We start from the raw sequence: 13,242 nt of genomic DNA on the forward strand, positions 1-13,242 counted from the left end.
GTTTGTGGAAATTGGCTCAGCCTTGACCGAAGAACCGATGTTACTTTAATTGTGGAATATTGCCGAAATCTAGAACTTCCGAAATTATGGATAGCGAACTATATTTTCAAAGAATGTTTGATTGGCAATCAGTGATCTAGACGTGCGAATCGAAGTAATTTGGTGGCCATTTCAATAGTTTTTAGCCTCTGAGGTATTACGATTGAAACGGTTTAAATGGGAAATTTCAGTGAGACCTTACTAACCAACCTGTAACTCCGCTACCAAAAGTCAGAACCGAATGAAATTCAACAGCAATCAATAGGATTACTCTATCTTTCATTTGAAATTAAGTTTGTGTAAAACTGGTCAAGAAATCGCTGAGGAATTGGTATGAAATTAGCTGAGGAACTTGGCGAGTTCCCCGGGGGCATCAAGAATTGCCATAGGTGAATTACATCATTCGGATATGATGGTGGTACCAGTTTATATGGGAATATGCTGTGTGACCGCACTCTGCAACCCGTAACTCCGGAACTGGAAGCCAGATCAATTAAAAATACAATATGGGAGTCTTATACCTTTCAGTTGAAACTAAGTTTGTGTAAATCAGTACATCCATCTCCGAGAAAATTGTGTGAGTTTAAATGACACACACATACACACACGCACATACACAAACAGGAGATGAGCTGAGAAGTGCGCTAAGGCAACAATGTGATCTGAGAGATACACCAATCCGGATGAGGAAGTCATACGGCGGTACGCAGACAGCGTCGATACGGCGTTCCACCACTGTAGCTAATAAACTCTTGGAAAAAGGCCGAATCAAGCTGTCCCTACAGTTTCCAGTCAAATTAAGAGATGTTTCAAATGCATGGGCTTTTGGCACCATACGAGAAGTTGCAAAGGCCCGAATAGATCTGATCTGTGCAGGAAACATGAGGAGAAGGGACACTTTGCAAGAGAGTGCGCGGAGCAACCGATTTGTATGATCTGCACAAAGGAGAGTGGGAAAGACCACATGACGGGTGGCTTAATATGCCCAGCGTACAAAAAGGCGATGGAGTGCCTGAAGTGATGGAAGTGACCCAGTTAAACCTCAATCATTGTGACACTGCACAGAAACTGTTGTGGCAGTCTAGAGCAGAAACCAAATGCGATGTTGCAATTATTGCGGAGCCGTGTCGAATCTCTATCGACAATGGTAACTGGGCGGTGGATAGAACAGAAACGGCTGTAATTCATGTGATGGGCAAATACCCTATATAAAAAGTGGTCTCAAACTCATACGAAATCTTCGTGATTTCCAAAATTAATGGGATCTTTATGTGTAGCTGCTACGCACCCCCTAGATTGACTTAAAGCAGTTCCATCGGATGCTGGCCGGACGAAGACCGGTAGTCATTGCAGGAGATTTCTATGCTTGGGCAGTGGAGTGGGGTAGCAGACATACCAACACAAGAGGGTAGTGAAGTCACCTTCATACAGCTTGAGCACGTTAGACGTGCGGTGCTGATAACGTACAACAACACGCCCAAGCGAAAAAAATAATTTCGCAGAACAACTTTAAACACGTGCTTGTTTGTGACAACGCTGAAATCAAGATCCCTATATACATGGATAATGGAAATATTGAAGTTAAAAAACAGGATTTATCTCCACTTACTTGAAAAAAGACAATTAAAAGATTCATGCCGAATTTCGGAGCAGTGGAATCTATTACGGAGGCCACATGGAGAAACTACTTCCCAGGTATTTCAAATGGTGTCTTTGTAGTGAGAATGCGGGTAGACCAACCCATTCCCTCCTACCTTACCCTGCAGTACAAAACAGAAGGGGGTGATACCATTACACAGCGAACTCTTTGTACATATCAAGGACAAACTAAAACGTGCCAATTCTGTGAACAAACGGCACACTACGGATAACCCTGTCCAGAAACTGCTAAGGAAAGCACATCTGCAGAAAAAATGCCAACACCCAAGCTCCAATATCTTTACCTGGACCACAAACGGTTGCCAAATTTGTGGCAGTTAAGGCAATAATGACAACTGCGTCAAGTACTTCAAACTAATATCATCAGTGAAGAAGCTACCACCAAGGATGGAGAGGGATTCCATGAGAAACCGGCCGACCGCAAAATATGACCATCGTCGATTCGAACGAAACTTTGCAGGTGTGTTCGCTGTATAAATCTCCATGATAATTCTCTGGCAATTGGAATATTTTGATACAAGAGTAATTTTTGAAAAGGGCGTAAACGTTTCTACGTGTATGAATTTTAAAAATTTTTTGTTCGATTACTATATTTTATACAGCAAAACTATCTGAGAACGAGTTACAGGGAATGAATTCTGTCCGAAAAAAATACACTGAAAAAAATGTTGTGTCATTTTTCAAAAAAAAACAAAAATTTATGATAAAAATTTAAATTGCGAAAAAAACCATTTTTTAAATTTTTTATATTTTGTTACCAAAAACCTAAAGAGAAAAGAAACATTTTGATTGTAATTGCATGTGGGAGAAAAAATCGGTAAAAAAGTTTTTCTAACAATAACTTCGTACATGTTTTTAAATTTCATACTAATAGACATACAAAATTGTAATTCTATTACAGAATATAATTCTAAGCACCATTTAAAATCAAAATGTATTTAACAAAAATCTTCCAAAATGCAATAGTTTTCGAGATATTTGATATTTTGCTCCTTCAAAAACAATTAATTCGTGTAATTATGCTCTTTTTAAAAGTTATTCGCGTTACCTCATCAAAAAATGTCAAAAATTTAATGTTTATCGTTTTAAAGACGTAAAAGCAACCTTTTTAGTGTATTTGGATCATGGAGAAGCTTTCAATAAAAAAAGTCTTCCTAACAACAACTTTTGACATTTTTTATAATTCTTACTATTTGCAGTCAAAAATACAATTTTCTTTTTGAATATGATTCTAAACGCCATTTTAAATCGAAATGCTCTTAACAAAAATTTTCTAAAATGTAGTTCTCGAGATATTTTAACTTTTGTTTTAACAACACAATTATTTTGTTTTATTACGACCTTTTCATAAGTTAGTCGTTAGTTTCTCCATCTACAATAATAGGTTTTTCAAAAGGCCCGTAAACTTTCGTGCAACTTTCTCTTTGATATCAAGGCGATATTGTAAACCATTTGAAAGTTACATGAAAGCAACCAATATTTCAACCATAGGGTCTGTTGATTAAACTATATAGCTGAGTCATATGTTGGTTGTTTTCATGAAACTTTAAAATGTTTTACAATATCGCCTTGATGTCAAAGAGAAAGTTGGACGAAAGTTTACGGGCCTTTTGAAAAACCTATTATTGATGATGGAGAAACGCGACTAACTTATGAAAAGGTCGTAATAAAACAAAATAATTGTGTTGTTTAAACAAAAGTTAAAATATCTCGAGAACTGCTACATTTTAGAAATTTTTTGTTAAGAGCATTTCGATTTAAAATGGCGTTTAGAATCATATTCAAAAAGAAAATTGTATTTTTGACTGCAAATAGTAAGAATTTAAAAAAAAATGTCAAAAGTCGTTGTTAGGAAAACTTTTTTATTGAAAGCTTCTCCAGGATCCAAATACACTAAAAAAGTTGCTTTTACGTCTTTAAAACGATAAACATTAAATTTTTGACATTTTTTGATGAGGTAACGCGAATAACTTTTAAAAAGAGCATAATTACACGAATTAATTGTTTTTGAAGGAGCAAAATTTGAAATATCTCGAAAACTATTGCATTTTGGAAGATTTTTGTTAAATGCATTTTGATTTTAAATGGTGCTCAGAATTAAATTCTGTAATAGAATTACAATTTTGTATGTCAATTAGTATGAAATTTAAAAACATGTACGAAGTTATTGTTAGGAAAACTTTTTTACCGATTTTTTCTCCATCATTCAAAATGTTTCTTTTCTCTTTAGGTTTTTGGTAACAAAATATAAAAAATTTAAAAAAATGGGTTTTTTCGCAATTTAAATTTTTATCATAAATTTTAGTTTTTTTGAAAAATGACACATTTTTTTCAGTGTATATTTTTTTCAGACAGAAGTATTCATTCCCTGTAACTCGTTCTCAGATAGTTTTGCTGTATAAAATACAGTAATCGAACAAAAAATTTTTGAAATTCATACACGTAGAAACGTTTACGCCCTTTTGAAAGTTGCTCTTGAGTCAAAATAATCTTATTACCTGTGGAAAATATTTAGTCTTGCATGAAGGTGAAACGTGTAAAGTTTCATTGGAATCTAAGATGGTCGGTCACGATTTTAAAGATTTTTGGACGGATCTTCGTGGAATTCCTTTGGAGTGTTCACATTTGTGACCCGCAAGGTCAAGAAGCCAGGAAGAACATCTAATCGCGAGTATCAAGGCAGTAATCAAGATGATGATACGGACGTAAACGACAACGAGAGAGACATGGATAATCCTGAAGTTGGCGAGAGAAGGAACATCTTCCTGACGCGAAAAAAAGATATCCGCTCGCTATAGCAAGTTGCGCGCACGGGATCTTACAGACTGAAAATAAAATTTGTTGTAATTTTTATTTTTTTACATCTTGTAAATATATAAAAGACCCATGGCTCCTCTAAGCTAACGCATTGAGCGGTGTCAAATAAACGAATTAAAAAAACACAAGAGGGTATATCCTGGAAGCTCTAGCCAAACTGGATGTTATGCCTTGCAATGAGGGCACCAGCACAACTTTACGCAGAAATGGACGGGAATCAATCATCGATGTTACCTTTTGTAGCTCGTCATTGGTGGTAAACATGAACTGGAGAGCGTCAATACAGAGGGCGAGAGTTCACGAGCGGAAGTAGAAGGTGAAGTCATTTGACAACGATCTCTTTGTGGAAGCACTTCAGGCAGCGAGCGACTCCTTTGACATGAACGCAGAAGAGTTAACAGAAACGCTTGCTAGAGCATACAACATCACAATGCTAGAAAACTAGAGCCAAGGAACAGATGGCGTCCAGCGTATTGGTGGAGTGAGGAGCTCGGAACTCTCCGCACAAGCTGCCTTAGAGCCAGAAGATACGCCTAGAAAGCAAGTACCGAAGTGGACAGAGAGGAGCGTAATATAGTGTTCCGCACCGCAAGGGCAGCGTGAGATAAAGCGAAGATCATCGGTTTGCTTTAAAGAGTTGTGTCAGGGTGCTGACGCTAATCCCTGGGGTGACGCACACCATGTGACGATGGCGAAGATCAGAGGGCCCATGACACCTCTGGAAATGTGCCCTGATAAACTGAAGGTTATCGTAGAAGGGCTCTCCGGCAAGATATGGGCGAGTGGTTCAAGTCTGTTACAAACTCTATGAGTGTGGTCGTGAAGGGACGCGAGCCAGGTCTTATAGTTCCTCCAGATCGGTCTACGCCCCGTCGGATTCCAGCGCGGCAACAGTCGCACGCGAGAAACGAGCACTAAGTTAGCATCATCAACAAGTAGCTTCACGTTGGTTAAAAATCCTGCGAGCGTGGCTGTGAAGGAATGCGAGTCAGGTTTCGGCATCTCCGGATCGATTCAACGTTGGCGAACGGTTATGCAGCGAGGGTTGGATAGCGTGCGGACTCAACGTACGCAGGGGAGCCAACGGGCTCCGCGTATGCAGAGGGGCCAACGGGCTCAAGAACAGCTGGGAGCTAATGACAGTAACATTAATTCTGTCGCAGCTCTAGCGTAGCGGGAGATACGATCATTAAGTTGGCAACATCAACAAGCAGTTTCACGTCGGTAACAAAAATCCTCCAAGGGTGGCTGTAAAGGGACTCGCATTACATTTTCAGTATCTCTGGATCGGTTCACGTCTCGACGGCTTCCGACGTTAATGACGGCAGTATATAATAAATTGATAACACACCCTGTTTGAATCAATGTAAAATTCCGGAATATAAATCATCCACTGTTGAGAGTGGCCGGGGGAAACTCTTCACCGCAGTAAAAAAGAATCTCACGTTGAGCAAACTGAATGTATTTCACTTAGTATAACTATAAAGCGGTAATGAAGTGGACAAAGAACTTTGGTGACAGGTAAAAGAGAAGTGAGACAAATTTTATTCGGTGATTACATGGATCCTACTAATCTGTTATCACAATCAAGCTAGTATTTGTGTGTTCTCATGATCTGCTCGAAACTTGTAGTCTACCGCTAAAGGGTTGGGTAAGCTGTGCCCTAACATCTTACGCCGTATTTAACACACCCATACAGCGAACAGGCGCAGTCGAGGATCCAAGGGGCACTAAGAAAAAAGAGATACAAGAGCACAATCCCCTCCCAAAGTTATACTCAACGGTGGTCCCGGGAGAAAGAGGATACGGTGATACAGGAGGTTGAGGTTTAGTCGGTAGGCTTGCTGAAGAAAGAACTGCAGTAAGAATCCGACAGTACCACGACCAAGTCGATTGTGGTCTCTTTTGAAGATTCCCCCTCGACAAAAAAAAATACAATCTCATACATACACACAGACAATTTTCCGATCTCGGTTAAAAAGTCGATTTTTGGAGTGATTGCATAGCCTTTCTTTATATGAGAAAGGCAAAAATGTCTGAACGTGCTTTAAAGTTGTCCGTGAACACTAGGGCATTGCAAAAAAAATCTTTGTTTTGAATTCTCAAAGGCCCCCCTCTCATATTGTGTCAAATGTCAAAGTAAGCTTAGATGCCAAATTTTAGATCATTTGGACAATTTTAGACTTCCGCCCACTTCGCTTGAAATTTTTGAAATTGGTGCTATGGGAATATATTGAGGAAAAATATACTAAATGCTATAATTTTTGAAGTAGCAATCAGAAAATTACAATTTATACCTCTTTTTAAAGGAAATGACCTAAGTCTTTGAAGAGAGATATTTCTCTTTCTTGAAAAATAGGGGAAAGTGGGGTACTGGGTCATTTTGGCCCCAAAATCTCCTATTTTTTCATAATTTTTCTGCTCTGTGTTGCAAATCATACATAATTTGGAGTTTTTCTAATGTGAACAAATCTCAAAAATCGAACGGAACCTTTTTGACCGAATACGGGAAATTGGGGTTATAGGGCCTTTTGTCATAAATATTAAATTTTATCATTTTCTCGTTTCTTCAATCAATTTTCATGAAATGTAGCTTGTTGAACGCGGAAAATTCTTATAAATACAACAAAAATGAATTCGTTAGCGGTAAAATTCAGAAACATCAAATTTTTGGACATTAACTCTACAAATCACTTTTTTTTTGTTAAATGTCCTAATACCTCAACTTCCCCTATTTTTCCAGGATGGAAACTTTTCTCATGCGATCCTCAAGCGTATTTTACATTAAAAGTAGTAAATTCAATAAGAATTTTGTTGTTAAATGAAGTTAACGAATCTATTTTTATTGCCTTCCTAAGGATTTTTCACGTTTAACAAGGTACATTTTATGAGCATTGATTAAAGAATAATAGAGACATATGCACGAGAAAATGATAAAATTCAATATTAATGACAAAAGGCCCTTTAACCCCAACTTGCCGTATTCGGACAAAGGTCAAAAAGGTTCCGTTCGATTTCTGAGATTTTTTCACATTAGAAAAACTCCAAAATATGTATGATTTGCATCACGGAACAGAAAAAAATATTAAAAATCGGGGGTTTTGGGGCCAAAACGCCCCAGTACCCCACTTCCCCCTATTTGTCTAGAAACAGGAATGTCTTTCTTCAAATACTAAGGTTATTTACTTTAAAAAGAGGTATAAATTCAAACTTCAAAAGTAATAGCATTTAATATATTTTTCCTCCATATTTTCCCATATTACAAATTTCAAAAATTTCAAGCGAAGTGGGCGGGAGTCTAAAATTGTCCAAATGATGTGAAATTTGGCATCTGAGCTTACTTTGACATTTGTCACAATGTGAGAGGGGGGGCCTTTGAGAATAATTTTTTTTTGCGATGCTCTATTGAACACTGTTTACGAGAAGTAAAAAATAAAGTTAATACAGAAACATTTTTTTAGGAACGCCCTAAGTAGCTCAATTCAAATAACTACAAAATAAAAACCTTACGATATAAAACTATGGCTTCTTCTGCACAGTTACTGGTACAAATTCCTCTACAATGTTGCTGAAGACTGCAATATTCTAACTCCCCACATTCAGAAAATAATTTTTGGAGCACCCTTACGATAAGAGCCACCCTAATTCCACTTACTTCTGAAGATGACACATTCTTTCGTGACGTTACAACGATTTGACGAATCTTCATTCGACAAATGTGTTATAACTTTATCAAATGAACGCCTACATCAAAACTTACAGATTCTGAAAGTAGACAAAATTTCACGAAAGATTCAATCAACATTAACTGAATATACTGGAAGAGGATTGTTTTATGACCGATAATGTAACGTGACGTTACAACGCGTCACAAATTAGAACTTTCAACGTATTTCAATAAAAGTCAAATCATCAAATTCTAATGAATAATCAGTTTATGTTGATTGAATCTTTCGTGAAATTTTGTCCGCTTTCTCAATCTGTAATAAGTTTTGATGTAGGTGTTCATTTGATAAGATTATATCATATTTGTCGCATAAAGATTCGTCAAATCGTTGTAAACGTCACGAAAGAATGTGTCAGATTGCCTTTTTGCTACTTTTCCTGAAGATTCGTAGCTCTAAAATATAAGGTTTAGCTATAAACATTTCTGTCTTCCTAAATTGTGGATTCGAACCACTGTGCATTGGCTTATTATAGTATTGGTTCTTAGGAACGAAACAAAAATGTTGATACTAATGTATACGCATTTCATCAATTGTAGGCCGAGGAATTAATCAAACAGTGAGGCACCCATATATTTTGCTGCATTTAAAGAGAATTTCACTAAACTTGAAGTAGCTATCCTGGTTTAAAATTCATTCATCACACCAAAGTATTTCAAAATTTTCACAAGTTTGTGGTTCTGGAGTATTTTGCTAAACCGGAAAATGCCATGTTTTCTAAATGGTCGATCTTCGGCACCTACTCGTCAAGCCCGTTCCAAAATACCAATATAGATTGAATTTTGGAAAATTCCGTTGAATCAGAAGTGAATTTCTAAATCCAAAATCACCATTTTTCCTAAAAGCCTTTTGCATTCAATGTAACGCAGTTTTTTGCATGAAGGGGTTCGAAATTAATACATTTTTAGAACGGTTCCCCGTGTAAAAATATAACTTTACGGTAATTCTGAAATAATCCTGATACAAATTTGAAATATTTTTTGGAACAGTCTTGAATAGGGTTACCAACCGTCCTTATTTTAAAGGACATGTCCTTATTTTCGAGGTTTTTGGAAAGCGTCCTTATTTTACTTCAAATGTCCTTATTTTTAGTCTCAAACCTTGGCATATACAGAGTGGTTCAACATGATGGTTTTAACAAGGCATGTCATTTTATTGTAGTTTAGTATTGTTTGCCACCACAGTATGCTCACGATTTTCAAATTATTCAACTATATTTCGAAAACCAGCGATCTGTGAGAAATGTGTTTCGTGCACTCCGTCCATAATATGGTCGATATAATCGGCCAACTGACTCCACTATTCACCATACAATCAAAGAGTGAAAGTTGCAGTTCTCGTTATTGGATGGTTAGCGAACAAATCGACCATATCCAGCACGCATTGAAGAAAACATTGACATTCCCATTGGAAACCAACTTTACTCGACTAATTAGCCAGATACCACTTGAAATACTCGAATCCATCATCAAAAATTGGACCAATCGAAAGGATTACCTCAAGCGCCAACATGGTCAACGTTTAAAAGAAATTGTTTTCAAACAATTTTGATTTACAAATGAACATTTCGCGATTTACACCATTTTTAAAAATTTTGCGAGATCGAAAAAACGTCATGATGGATCACCCTGTATTAAATTATTCACATCAACTTTATGCCAACACGGTAAATTGGATATACCTAGAAAATTGATAGTGGCGTAGTACCCATAAAATGGATACAAATTACCTACGAATAGGTTCCAATCCCTATTACATTTATCTACTTTTATGTAACATCCGATAGATTTGATAACCAATTACCAAATTTTAGGTGGATTCAAGTTACCTACTGCTGAGTATGTTCAGTTTTGTGGAATTTAGGTACAATTTACCTACACGTCCAGAAAAGTGCACGAACTTAGAAGTGGGTATATTCACTCTATCTAAATTAGGTAATTACGAGTCTATTACAACTACCTTATACATGAAAAAGAATACATAGTATAGAAATTTCCATCTATTAGTTGCTAAATCATACCTTCTGTTTGGGTACAGCGCTAGTACCAATTCTCTAGGTACATTCAGTTTACTGTGAAGAGAATCAATTTCAATTGTCAATTTCAAATACTTCCAGCGATTGTTTTTGTTAATGCATACTCTCGGCGACTCATTCCAATTAAAAGTTCTTTTACTCAGAAGTAACCAAAATTTGTTGAATAACTCGATATAGCCAAAGATGTTATCTTCGTTCAATATTGGCACTACACCATTCCAATTTGTCTCGATCAAGATTCAACGTCCCAGTTCAACTGCGGGAACATAAGCCAGAATCCCGACTTTTTCAGAATTCTGGCTCAAGTGACAACTGATTCAGACTCCAATTCCGAATAGATTTGGCAGGGATGTCCTTAATTTGCTCTCAGTCCATTTGGTAACCCTAGTCTTGAAACATATTTCAAACAATTTTGAAACAAATTTGACACGATGTTGATACTAATTTATACAAGGGTAAACCAATATCTTGTCCATTTTCATTATTAAAAATTAGGAAGAGCAAATTTATCAAGAGAATTGGGTAAAATACCCGATGAAAAACGTTCGAAGGAGAACGTAGAAATACAAAAATACTAACTTTCTATTCAAGTCGATGAAATTATTACTTTGCAGCAATAAGTGGCATGTCTGTTGATTGAAAAAGCACTTTTGGTTGCCTCGAATTCCAAATATACCTAGCTGTAAAATTTCCACAACCATTATCATAATTCTATAGTTAATACCCCCGCGATTGGCTCCGCATTAGCTCGAAATAGTTGTGCGATTTATGACCATTAGAATGTAGGTCATGCGATTCGCAGAAAACTGTCATAAATTCGATTTGGACAAAATTCCGTTTCGATGTGGTTTTTGTTTTCGGATAGTGTATCATTATTTGTAGGTAGCTTTTAAGACCAGCCAAACATAAATTAATGATTCAGCGTAGAAAACTGTAACGGTTCTTGTGTCCCAAAAATATAATCTTATAGACTTTAAATTAATTATAAAGCAAAATTTACGAGATTAATTAACTGCAAAGATAATCGTTCAAAGCCAGATTGATCCCAGATACTCAAAGCACAAAAAGCCATAAAATCGTTCAGACAAGTCCAGTTTCATTTTGCGACTCGAGACAAGCTTGTTATAAAAACAGCGCAGAACTTCGATACATCTAAGGCCTATAGGAACCAAGGAGAATAATTCTAATGGACTTGTTCCCAGAAAACTCATTAGCATGTGTGAACGAGGACGGGATGGTGCAGGTTAGGAAACAGAAAACATCCAACAGGTTCCACCGGTCAGAGTCAGATTTTATTTAGTTCAGCGACCTCTTCCATTAGGTAAACAAAAAAAACTGTATACACGGTCGATGAAAATGCGAACATCGTTTGCTGGGTGCTACAACGGCAATCATTCGAAACCGGTCCGAGATTTTGCCGGTCACCACTGCTGTGTAGTTATGTGCCAGCAGGCTAGAAGACTACCGGCTCCTTGACATCATGTTCCACCGTCCTAATGAGGAATGATGCAAAACTCGAGAGGGTGGGTCAAAGACCGCGCCTGCTGATGTTTGATCAGCCAGAAGGAGAAACAGTGCATGTGAAAATGTGTTTGGGCGCGAGGCAGGCTCTTTACGTTCATAAACGTCTGGGATTGAAAGAGGACGACTTTTGGCTGGTGCTCATTAGAAGCAGGGGCGGATTCTGAATCAAATTTCGTAGGGGTCTGAAATTTTCTTTTTTAAATGAACATTGTACAATATGTTTTACGCAATAACCACATTTAATAAAAGCCAGTAAAAAAATTGTTTTAAATGCTATAACCTTATTTTATTTTATTTATTAGTATTATCATAATAATAGCTGAAAATTTTTTGGGGGGGGGATGCGGACCCCCAGGACCTTATCCTGGATCCGCCCCTGATTAGATAGCTCTGTTTAATGTATATCTACGAACATTTTTTGTTCGATTCGATCAAATTGTTTTTGAGTGACGTTACTTTCCATAGGAACCAGAAAAGGGGTTTAAAATAATGTGGAGTATATAATTATTTGAGGTTCGTTTTAAAACGGGTAACCCGTCCACTTGTGCTTGTGTAGAATTAAAATACGGATACAGCGTAGGAAACTAAATGTACATGGCGTGGAGTAGATAATGGCAAAACCATGAAATAATGAGTTACATAGCAGGAATCCTTTTTCGCAAAAAATACACACTGAAAAAAAATATTCTCCCAAGTTATTCCATACCAACGTTTGAGTTTGAAACACAGGTTTACATTCCAAATATGTTGCAAGAATAGCATTTCTGTTCGGACGACTAACACATTAGAGGAAGACTTTTTCAAGAGCTATGTTAGAGAAGCTCGTTTATCGATAGTATCTCCATGATGCAATTAGAAGATAGAGTAAAACGCACCCCAAGGGTAAGATGCATCCCTTGCTTTTATCAATAGTTGCTGGAAATTTTTGCATAAAGCCGCCAGCCGGAAGTTTGTTTTAAATTTGTTTTTCATCAATTAGCGAGGGTCATACGCGATCCAAAACATTAATCTTCTAAATAAGATTCAATAGTGTACGCCCAGTGCCGTCGTCCAACTTGAACAGCACAATTTTAAGAAAATGCGACTTAAAGTTTTTCAATCTAACGCTCCGCCTAATTCGAGTCGCTCTTGGCGTCATATCTTCGAAACTGTTTGGAGCATGGTGAAGAAATGGGTATGGGTGGATGATCGTGCTTGCATGTTCGCGTTTGTGTCCAAGTTTGTATGATCGCGAATGGCTCGAGTATTTGTATTTTAACGTGTTTGATTGGGTTGTGCATTCGATCATAGAGGTTTTTACTTCAGGGACATTCGCCTTTTTTGCGGGTTACAAAAATCTCTTTGGAATAATTTCCAACCCTATGTGCGGAGTTGATAATCGAACCCAAGTGAACTGCGTCCAAGGCTACCCTCGACCCATGGTGTGCATTTTTGTCGTATGTA

General features: G+C 37.2%; 1 protein-coding gene across 14 annotated transcripts in view; it reads right to left on the minus strand.

Moving 5' to 3' along the window:
• LOC131690386 (Ig-like and fibronectin type-III domain-containing protein 1) overlaps nt 1–13,242 on the minus strand; it is a 555,083-nt gene that overhangs the window by 478,806 nt on the left and 63,035 nt on the right. The gene's annotated exons all lie outside the window — the stretch shown is intronic.

Source organism: Topomyia yanbarensis, chromosome 3 (assembly GCF_030247195.1).
Source record: "Topomyia yanbarensis strain Yona2022 chromosome 3, ASM3024719v1, whole genome shotgun sequence".
Classification (NCBI taxonomy): Eukaryota; Metazoa; Arthropoda; class Insecta; order Diptera; family Culicidae; genus Topomyia; species Topomyia yanbarensis.